A 10,595-nucleotide genomic window follows, 5' to 3' on the forward strand; every position below is an offset into this window, starting at 1 on the left:
ATGCAAGAAGTTTATTTTGTTATTGTGAAAACCTAAATGTAAAGGAAACCACCTTCTTCCATGCAGGTGTGTAATCTTGAGAAGGAAAAATGCTTCCATGGTGAAGCCAGATTTTCTGTAGTAAAACTTTTAAACATTATTTTAAAAGAAATATGTATGTATGTGTATATATATATATATATATATATATATATATATATATATATATATATATATGTTCATATTCTTTGAAACGATACTAAGTCTCTGGTCTAGGACCATACCTTGTGTAAGGCGTGAGAGACCATGACAGTGTCTAAAAATGGAATAAATGATGATGCCTTTAATTTAAAGTGGCCCATAATTAACTCTAGATGCTCTATACATTGAGTACTCCATCTCTCCAAATACATTTCCGTAATGGGTTGAAAACATGCTAACATTTGTATGATGTTTGTGCTCTGCCAGATATACTTAGAATCAGATGAAGTGTCTTTGTATCTTGCAAAAGAATCAGGTCCAACTTTGACAGGCATGTGAAGTACAGAGGGGGGTATGTCTTCTGAACCATGGCATTGTTCTTGTAATCCAGTGTAGGGAAATGCTAGCTAGGCGGGTGCTGAGGCCACTGCATTAATTTTGTGTGTTTAGAATTCTGTTGTCAGAAGAAACTCATGAATGAATTAATAAATCATTGTAGAACTTAGTTCTGAAATTAGTGTGAAGAATACATAGGTTGTTAATCCCCACCAGCTAGACTTAAGCTTAACTCAAAGATTTTGGAAATCATTTTTGTTGATGTCGTTTGTCAGACAGAGTTTTAGTTTTGTTTGATTATATTTTCACACGAGCTCCATTTTTAACATGATAGCCTAATAAATTTGACATTTCATGTAATTCATTTGATAAAAAGCTATATTGTAAAACATTTGGGCCTTTCCCCTCTCTTCACTCTTGATTCTTATAATTCTGTGCGTTTGTCAATTGTGACATCATTTGTGGCTATATTTAAATTTGACTTGGCAACATTAATATGTTTTAAAAGTCAACAAAGAAGCATGGCAATGTGTTCTTTGACTTAAGAATGGTATAAACATGGTATAAAAATGGTAATAAAGATTGGAAGTAGGGAGGAAAATAATCTTATTTCTCCCCTTTTTTTGTGTGTGTCTATAGGAACTCGTTCAGGGTTTTTTTGCTTTTTGTTTTAAATGTAAATTGATAATCTTTTATAAGAAGTAAATAGAAGCATTATTGGGTGCCTTTGTTTGTAAACCAAAAAGTAATAAATGAATCCCTATATTTCCATTATAGTATTTATTGTATTTTTACGATAATTATCCTGAAAATTACCCGTAAGATGACGTGGTTAGAACTCCAGGAAGCAGGCCTCACGTATGCTACTTACCTTTTTGTAGGTGCACTTATTACCTCTTGTATCTTAATGTTATTTAATTCTGAGTTTTTTACAAGCATTTTAGGGGAAGCATATGGACAGGATGAATGCCTTTCATTAAAGTATTATTTTCATGTATTTGTCTGGAATGAGGTAGTTTTTACCAGGAGACTGTCAGTGTCTCATTGCGCTCCAGCCACTCTCCTCCACGTTGAATGATACCGTTTTAATTTATGGGTACATTTGTAGTAATTTATCTGTTGAGGGAGGATGAGGGATCACTCACTGGTAATAGAGACTAACTGTAAAAAAGGTGTTGGGCTGGGTTCGGGTGAGTGTAAATGGCCTTTTTCCAGGCCACCTCCAAGCCCTGACTCGAAACCATTAGCACTGATTTGCTCTACTCGGAGAAAAACTCTCTAACCATTTGCATGAGAAACTAGAGACAGGAAGGTATGCTGCATAACTTGGTAGAGAAATGAGTTCTTTAAACTTACAGTCTCTGTGATAAAAGACATATGAAATATTTTCTTATTGAATAATTAATGTTTTTATCTTACAGCATTTTCTAGTCATAGAATGAATTTATCTTTTTTTTTTTTTATGGTGGTATGTTCTTCTATTTCTGTTACTCTTAAGATTCCTAAGCAAATCATCTTTGTCAATTGAGCATAGTTGTGTCTAATTGTTAAATAATTCCTTGATTTTTCTTTATTAAAGACAAGTTTGAGTAACATTAAGTTTGACGTGCTCCTTTTGCAAGTTGATGGCTGTAAAATACATTTATGTAGAAAAACACAAAGTGAGAAGTATGAATTTAATATCTTTACTGTAGGCCTGAAATGAAAGGAATAAGGCTATAATTGTTTTTCTTTCTTTCTTTCTTTCTTTCTTTCTTTCTTTCTTTCTTTCTTTGTCACAGATCACAGACACTGCCTTTAATTTTATACAAGAAGAAAAGAGGCACTGGAGATTTTTCTGAATTCATTAAAATATACAAATATTCATAGTTACTGTCTTCGAAACATTTACCTTAAGATTCTCTACTAGATGTTTAACTTCATTTTCATATTACAGCTTCATGGGGTTGAAGTAGGTGTCCTCCGAAGATGCTTTGGAGACAAAATTGCTTTATTTTCCACTGGTTGTACAGAAAACCTAATACCTTCTCGCTGTCTGTGTCTCTCTCATGCGTAAATCTGTTTGATCTTGAGATTTGGTGACCAAGTATAACTAGAACGTTTTAGTTTGAACCGTGTAAAAATGCTAATATTTGATCATCTTAGACCTATAAAGGTCTAAGGCTTTCATATGACTCAACCTAGTATTAGAGCTGTTTTGGTTTTATTTTTTTAAAACATCTGAACCTAAACATACAGAAGAATGTGGTTTCATTTAAAATAGTCATCCTGGGAGATTGTAGATCAGTACTTAATTTTTTTGACATTTAATACCTAATTTTCTGCTTTATGTTGTATCTTTCATAGATTCTTGTCATTTCTCCCCACCTGGTTGTTGGTTTCTTGAAAGGCAAACCAGCCTTGTACCCTTCATGTAGTAGAAGTAACACTAGCGAACATTTGTTGAGCATTTATGCTGTGTATCAGCCAGTACTGTAAACATTTTACATATATCAACCCACTTAGGCCTTTTAGCAACCCTTTGAGGAGGGTCCCTCTATCACCTGTGATTTATAGGTGGGTAACTGAGGCAAATGGTATAACTGTTTACCCATGTTACCAGTTCTAGTGGCAGAGCGTAGGTGTGAACTTAGGTAAAGCCCTGCTCCACAATGCCCAAGACAATACTGTAGGAACATAAATGTTTCTGGACTATTCAGAGAAGTTGCCTGACATGCTGTTGTTCTAAATGTCTTTATTGGCTTCTTCCTTTTATTTTATTTTTAAAGTTTATTATTTTGAGAGAGAGCATGTATGTGAGTGGGGGTGGGGGAAGAGGTGGGCAGAGAGGGGAAGAGAGAGAACCCGAAGCAGGCCTCGCATCGTTTGGAGCGGAGTCGGATGCAGGGCTTGAACTCACAAACCGTGAGATTATGACCCGAGTCGAAATCAAGAGTCAGACCCTCAGTCGACTGAGCCACCCACACGCCCCTTTATTGGCTTCTTCATTTTAAAACCCAGCACTCATCAAAATATTGAGAACTTACTATGGGTCTGGTGCTATGTTTTATACTGCAGTTATCTGTTTATCCATTCGTATCACTTACCACACTATAAGCTTCTCAGTGGTCCAGACATGAATATAACACACTGCCTACCCTTTAGGATGTGGTGATTTAACATACATAAGTACACAATTTTAAACAGGCTTTTTGTTTATTTATTTATTTTTGAGAGAGAGCAAGCGAGCAGGGGAGGGACAGAGAGAGAGGAAGACACAGAATGTGAAGCAGGCTCCAGGCTCTGAGCTGTCAGTGCAGAGCCTGACGTGGGGCTCAAACTCACAAACTGCGAGATCATGACCTGAGCAGAAGTTGGATGCTTAACCAACTGAGCCATCCAGGTGCCCCAAGTAAACATAATTTTAATACAACATACAAGGAAAGGAAAAGACGAGATACTAAAAGCACTAAAAACACTGCTTGGTGTTTCAGGGAAGAGCTTATACAAACACCTGACATTTAAGTCGTGGTTGTAAGTCTGATTGAGACAAGGCTGGGATCGAGATGCATTCCATGTATAGAGCAGAGCACATGTTAAGGCTGGGCAGTGCGGTGCAATGAGGAAATATTTTGGTGCTACAGGGGAAGACGACGAAGGGAAGATGAAGAAGTTAGGGGCCAACAAGGGCCTGTGCGTGGTCAGTGCACTCTAGGCTGTGGAATACCTCTTGTCTAAAACACTCCGTTTCCCCAGCCAAAGCCCACCTATTAAATATCAATAGATTTGTGACTTTAAATGTACTGACCCATTACATTTATAAATGAAATTAGTTTGAGAGAAAAAAGTCTACTCCTACCGTGTCCCTAAGTACTTTTGAGAATACAAACCACAAGAGTATTTAAACAACTAGTTTCTGGTCTTCAGTTTTTTGATTCTCCAAGTAGGATCCCTAGACCAGCAGCATCTGCGTCTCCTGGGAACTCCATAGAAATGCAGCTTTCCAAACCATCCCAGACTTAGTCAGAAATGGGTGGGCCCGGCAGTCTGTTTCACAAACTCCCAAGTGACTGTAAAGTGCACTGAAGGTGGAGAAGCTCTGGGCTCTATAGTCAGTCTTTGTGAGGTACCAGCAAGGTCCAGGCAGAGTGCTGTTCTAGGATCTGGGACAAGGTCTGGAAAGTTCTACTTGAAACTAAAAATCACTATAGAAAACACCATACAAAACACATAGTAATACATAGAAAAGGGTCTGGCCTGGCAGGGATAATGCCAAAACGTTCAAGTTAGCCTTGTGTGGTGGAGTTATGGTTGGTTTGGCTTTTTGTCCTTTATTCTCATATTTTCTAAGTTTTCTGCCGTGAGCCTGAGTTTTATTTTTCTTTCTTTTTTTTTTTTTTTTTTAACCAAAGAGTTTTTATTTTAAAATAACTTTACAGATGTGGGTGCATGGAATTTGGAAAAGTAACAAAAATGTAAAAATGTGTCTTTTCTCCAATAAAGAGTCAAGGTCCATTCATTCTGGATTTTTAACTCCAAATCTTGAGGTGGAATTCAGTCTCACAATTAAGGAATGACAACTTACTAGGCACCAATGACCCTTGAAACCAGGTCTTTGTTCATATTCTACATTGGTTAATTGTGATTTGACAGAGAATCTGCTCCCATTCAGCTCTTGGTAGACTGAGAAGGTGTTCCTCGTTCTTAAAGCGGAGTTCTGGAACCAGCGCCGTGGGGATCTCTCTTAACTACCATAACATGGTGCAGGCAGTTGAAAGTGTTGCTAATTTGAGAATGTCATCTTTGAGGAAATCTGAAATGATCAGAGTTCTGTGGCCTTAAGCTTTATGAAAACAGGACTTGCCCCACCTCCCCCATTAGATTGAAAATACCTCTTCACTTTGATTTCTGCATTTGATTGTGAGCTCTCCCTTAGAGCAGGGCCTGTTAAAGTACCTGGCACATAGAAGTTACTCAGTAAGCCTTCCAACTTACTGATAACGTGAAGTTTGTTTTGTTCTTCCTTCTGTGAGTCACAAGATTTTAAGCTCCCTCCTCATGTACAAGATTTTGCAATTGAGGAGACTTTGCCGAAAAGGATGTGAAAGTGGTTTACACTGTTAACCATTTATTTATCTTTTTAATAAAGCTAGAGATGCTAACAAAACAGACAGTGCACTTGCCCCAAGTTAGAAACTCCACAATTGACAAATTTTACCAAGTCTTTTATTCAACAAGACTTTTTATCCACTAATGTAAAATCATGCTTAAATTCTATCTTCTAAACTCTTAGCAGGTTATAATCAAAATAATAACTCTGATGACTGTATTACCTCCAGAGTCTTTCTTGATAAAGGTATCTATTCAAAGAAGCCTAGTTGAAGGGCGAGTTGATTTCTGGAACGTGGTGATTCCTAATGGTGTGTGCTTTAGATTAGAAAAAACTCGGGGTGAGCTTTATGAATGTTTAGCAGTGCTAAAGCCATTGGGAGGGTGGGCTGTGTGTAACATCTAACAGCATTGTAGAATGACCTAATGGAACACTTTTACCTGACTACATCATCTGCCTTCCCCACTATGCCAGAATCCATCTTACAGGCCTGGGCCAATTTTTGAATTGTTTTCCAGTTCATAGTGCGCAATGCACTGTGAGAATTGCCCACCCTGCTCTGATGTCTTCAACCCTCAATTCCTTCATTCGTATAATATCAGTATTGTCCTAACTCCTGTCATGTTAGGACCATCCTCCTACCTCTTCCTGTATTGTCAGATGCACTTTACCTGCAAGTACACTTTGTATATCCACACTTGGTTGTCTTCACAGACCATCAAATTCTACCTATCTGTGACCATCCCAGAGCAAATGGGACTGTTTCTTGAAGAAATGTCAATACTGGGGTCCCGGACCCTTCCCTTTAGCATGATCATATCCAGAGACCCTCCTCCTTGGCATAAGGGCAGACATTTTAGCGTCTTCTCAAAAAGACACGTACACAAAACCATCCCCATCATTTTACAATTTTTCCCTTGGCAAGAACTTTCTAGTTATTCTATTTGAGTTGAGTTTCTAATTCTGATGCACAGTCCCCCGTTTGCCCCTAAGACAAAGGTTCCTATGTGCAGTGTTCTTCCTTCACCCCTGCAGACCTATTCTTTGCAACTGATTTCCATGCCTTGTCTGGTTCCTCTTCAGAGCATGCTCTTCCAGCAGCTGAGTGATCTTCCTAAATCACAAATCTGTTCATATTTACCCCTATATACTTAAAACCCTAAGGGGCTCCCCTTTTGCACACTGTCCCCAGGACCAAGCCCATACTTCATGACATGGTTTCAATAGCTCATCATGATCTGGACAACTTCTTGGCTCTCACATTCTTCCTATTCCTCATGTCCAAACCACTTGGTGTTTTACCAAATCTCTCTAGTCTCTCTTGCCTTGATCACGATATCCCTCTACCTGCAAAATTGTGTCTACTCTCTCCAACTTTCTCATTTCAGTTTAGACATCAAGTCCACATCAGGGATGCCTTCAACTGCAAATAGCCAAGAAAGCCAGATGGCAGCTAATTTTTTGTGAGCATTGATTTACTGTCACCATCAGCATTATTGGTATTATTTATAATCATAAGTTCAGTCTTCAACCTATTCTTAAGTGATCCAGTGGCTGTGATAAAACTCCATTCCACATTCCCATTCCCCTGGTTCCAAACCGGGGATCACAAACAGGTTTTATCTTAGCTATTGTTGCCAATTGGTTAATAACTGATAACTGTGTTGAAAAAATTTTGAGACTCAAGAGACACTCAGCAGAAGAGAATGCCTTGTGTGATCTGTCGTGGGTGCAGAAAACAAGCGTGGCATGTGTGCAATGTGTCTGCCGTCTTTTGCCAAACTTGTGCATCTCTAAATGGCTTGGAATAAAAACGGTTTCACAGTTAGCTTGTTGGGATGAAAAAGCACAATTCTAGATGAAGAAAAGCATTATGATTACTTTTTCTCTAATTTGCATACCTGGTGCATTGTTCTGCTTTAAATGATAAAACAGCCTCACTTTTCTAGGATTAAACCCAATTTAGTTCTAGTATAGTTATTATTTTTTGTGTACATTACTCAGCTCAGCTTGCTAGTATTTCTACTCATCAGTCAACTTTGAATTGTTACAACACTTAACACATAAGAACCTTACAGCAGTAGTTACATTTATCTCTTTCCCATTTTTCATGCCTTTGTTGTCAAATATTCTTTTTTTTCAACTTTTCCAAGTATTACAAACTGCAGAAACATTTTTGCTTCAAATAGTCAACTGTTTTTCGTGCCAATGAACTTAAGAAAACAAAACGTAGTTAGCATTTATGGAGTTCTTTATTCCTTCATGTAGATCCATATTTCCAACTGGTACCATTTCCCCTTGGCCTGAAAACATGAACATTTCTGGTAGTGTAGGTCTGCTGGTGGTGAATTCTTTAGCTTTTGTTTATCTGGAAATGTCTTTTTTTTATCTTCATTTTGTAGGATATTTTCCCTGGAAAAAGAAGTCTATGTTGGCAGCTTTTCTTCTTTAGCATTTCAAATATATCATTTTAAGTACATCATTGTCTTTTGCTCTCCATTGCTTCTCATGGGAAGTCGGTGATTATTCTTATATTGCCCCCTTTTAGGTAAACATGCACGTTTTCTTCTGGCTACTTTTATTTTGTTTTCAGCAGTTTGACTATCATAGATATGTTGAGTTGTTTGGTGTTTTTTTGGTTTTTTTTTTAATGTTTATTCTGCTTATGTTTTACTGAGTTTTGTCTGGGGTCTGTGGGTTAATAATAGTTTTCATCAAATTTAGAAAATGTTGGCCATTATTACTTCAAAATTTTTTCTGTGTCACTCGCACGTTCTTTTCCTCTAAGACTCCACATATATATGTATTAGACTGCTTAATATTGTCTTATAGACACTGAGGCTATATTTAATTTTTCAGTCCCTTTTTCACTCTGTATTTCAGTTTGGATCATTTATATTGACTTGTTTCCAAGTATACTGATTTTTTTTTTCTTTTTGTAATGTCTAATTTACTGTTAAACCCATCTAGTAAAATTTCATGTCAGATATGACCATTTTTAGTTCTACAATTTCCATTTAGCTGTCTTTTTATAGTTTTCATTTCTCTACCGACATTTCTTACATCAATCTTTTCCTTTAAATCTTCCATACACTCATAATAGCTCTTTTCAAGTCCTTAGCTATTAATTCCAATGTCTGTGTCCTCTCAGAGTGTGGTTTTTTAGGGAGCCATCATGTTGTTGCTGCTGCTGTTCCTGGTTGTAGGTCACATTTTCCTGTTCCTCCTTCTCCTATCTAATAATTTTTATTGCTTGCTGAACCATGTGGATATGACAGTATTGAGAGTCTGGACTTTGTTTTCTTCCTTTAAAGAACATTGAGTTTTGGTTTTGTAGGAGTTAATTTGTTGGTAGATCAGCTTAAAGGAGTAGGGCTTTCATGTAGCCCTTATTCTAAGGCTAGAACAGATCTACTTCTACGTACAGCCCTTCTGAGCTCTTCCACTCAGTGCCTGGGGGCCACTTTATTGTGTCCAATTGGAATATAAATACTTCGGATTGTGTAACATTCAGAATCTCCATTTGGCTTACACAGACCCCGAAGGATAACTCTTTTCCTGATTAGTATTCGGTCAAAGACCCAAGGGGGTCCATATGCAATTTCAGGAGCTACTGCCCTGAAGAACCTCCCCCCCTCTGGTATCCTGAATTTCAATTTCCAAGCACCTCAGCAGCTCCAGACTCTGATCTTTATTTCTTTCATATAGCAAGGCTACACTCAATCCTAGGTTCCCCAAGGTTCTGGAAACCCCTCCTGAGAGAGCCAGGTGACCTTGGTATTTCTGGCTGTCTGATTAGGGATGTGCCTGATATTCAGGAAGAAGCCTGCAGCTCCCTTTGTCCCACTAGATCCAGCGGAGGCAACCAGCTCCCTGTCCACCCCCCCACCCCTTGCTAAATCCATCTGCACTCTCATGCCTTCCAAACCACCGAACACCAGAGGTTAGTGTCAGTGAAAAGGAAAGTCAGAGGTCAGTGTCAGTGTCAGTGGAGGGGATTTAGTTCCTCCATCATCCCCACCAATACCCCCTAGCCATTGCATGGTATTCTTTGATAGGGATAATTTGTCTCAAAGCTATGGAAAGCTTGAATATAAGAATCTTTCAATTCTGAGCCTGGGTGGCTCCGTTGGTTAAGCGTCCAGCTCTTGATTTCGGCTCAGGTAATGACCTCACAGTTTGTGAGATTGGGCCCCATGTCGGGCTGTGTGCTGACAGTGCAGAGCCTGCTTGGGATTCTTTCCCTCCCTCTTTCTCCCTCTCTGCCCCTCCCCTGCTCACTTGCGTGCACTCACTCTCTCAACATAAATAAAGAAACATTAAATAAATAAAATATTGCTGCCTTTATCTGTAGATTTAAAAAATTAATGAGGCCACTTGGGTTCTTGGGAACAGACTCTGAGTTGGGGTTTCAGAATCAAGCTGTTTACTAGGGATTGACACCTGTGAGAAGAAGGAACTGAAAACAGGTTGGCAGAGGAGGAAATTAAACTCTGTTGGAGGCCTGCTGAGGCTTCAGCCCTCTAGCAGGGAGCTTAGGAGTCACTATTGCCTGTTAGGTGCTTTGCATCAAGCCGAATGACTGAACCTAGATACCCCACCCCTCTCACTCAGTCACCGGATCTGTGTTGCTCCAGTTAGGGCAGAACTTTGGGTATGGCAACTCTCAGAGCAAGACAGACCCTGCAGGAGCTGTCTCAGAGGCTGTCTGCTGACCACGCTCTGCATTTGAGCAGCACGTCCTCCCTGGAAGGAGAATGTGGTGGTATATCTCTCAGGGCTACCACAAAAAAAGGTGCTTGCTGTGGAAATGCAGCTTTAGGACAAATACTCTTGCTGATCTTCCCAACCCGATTGTCACTCCTAAACTCCATCTGGTCAGAAAATCTGGAGCCAGCTAGTCTCATCTTTTGAGATACCAGGAAGTAGTGAGGACTGGACTGTCATGGAGCCTCACTGGGGTAAAGTTGGGGCAGGGGCCACCCGGCAG

This window comes from Panthera leo, chromosome D1 (assembly GCF_018350215.1).
Source record: "Panthera leo isolate Ple1 chromosome D1, P.leo_Ple1_pat1.1, whole genome shotgun sequence".
Lineage (NCBI taxonomy): Eukaryota > Metazoa > Chordata > Mammalia > Carnivora > Felidae > Panthera > Panthera leo.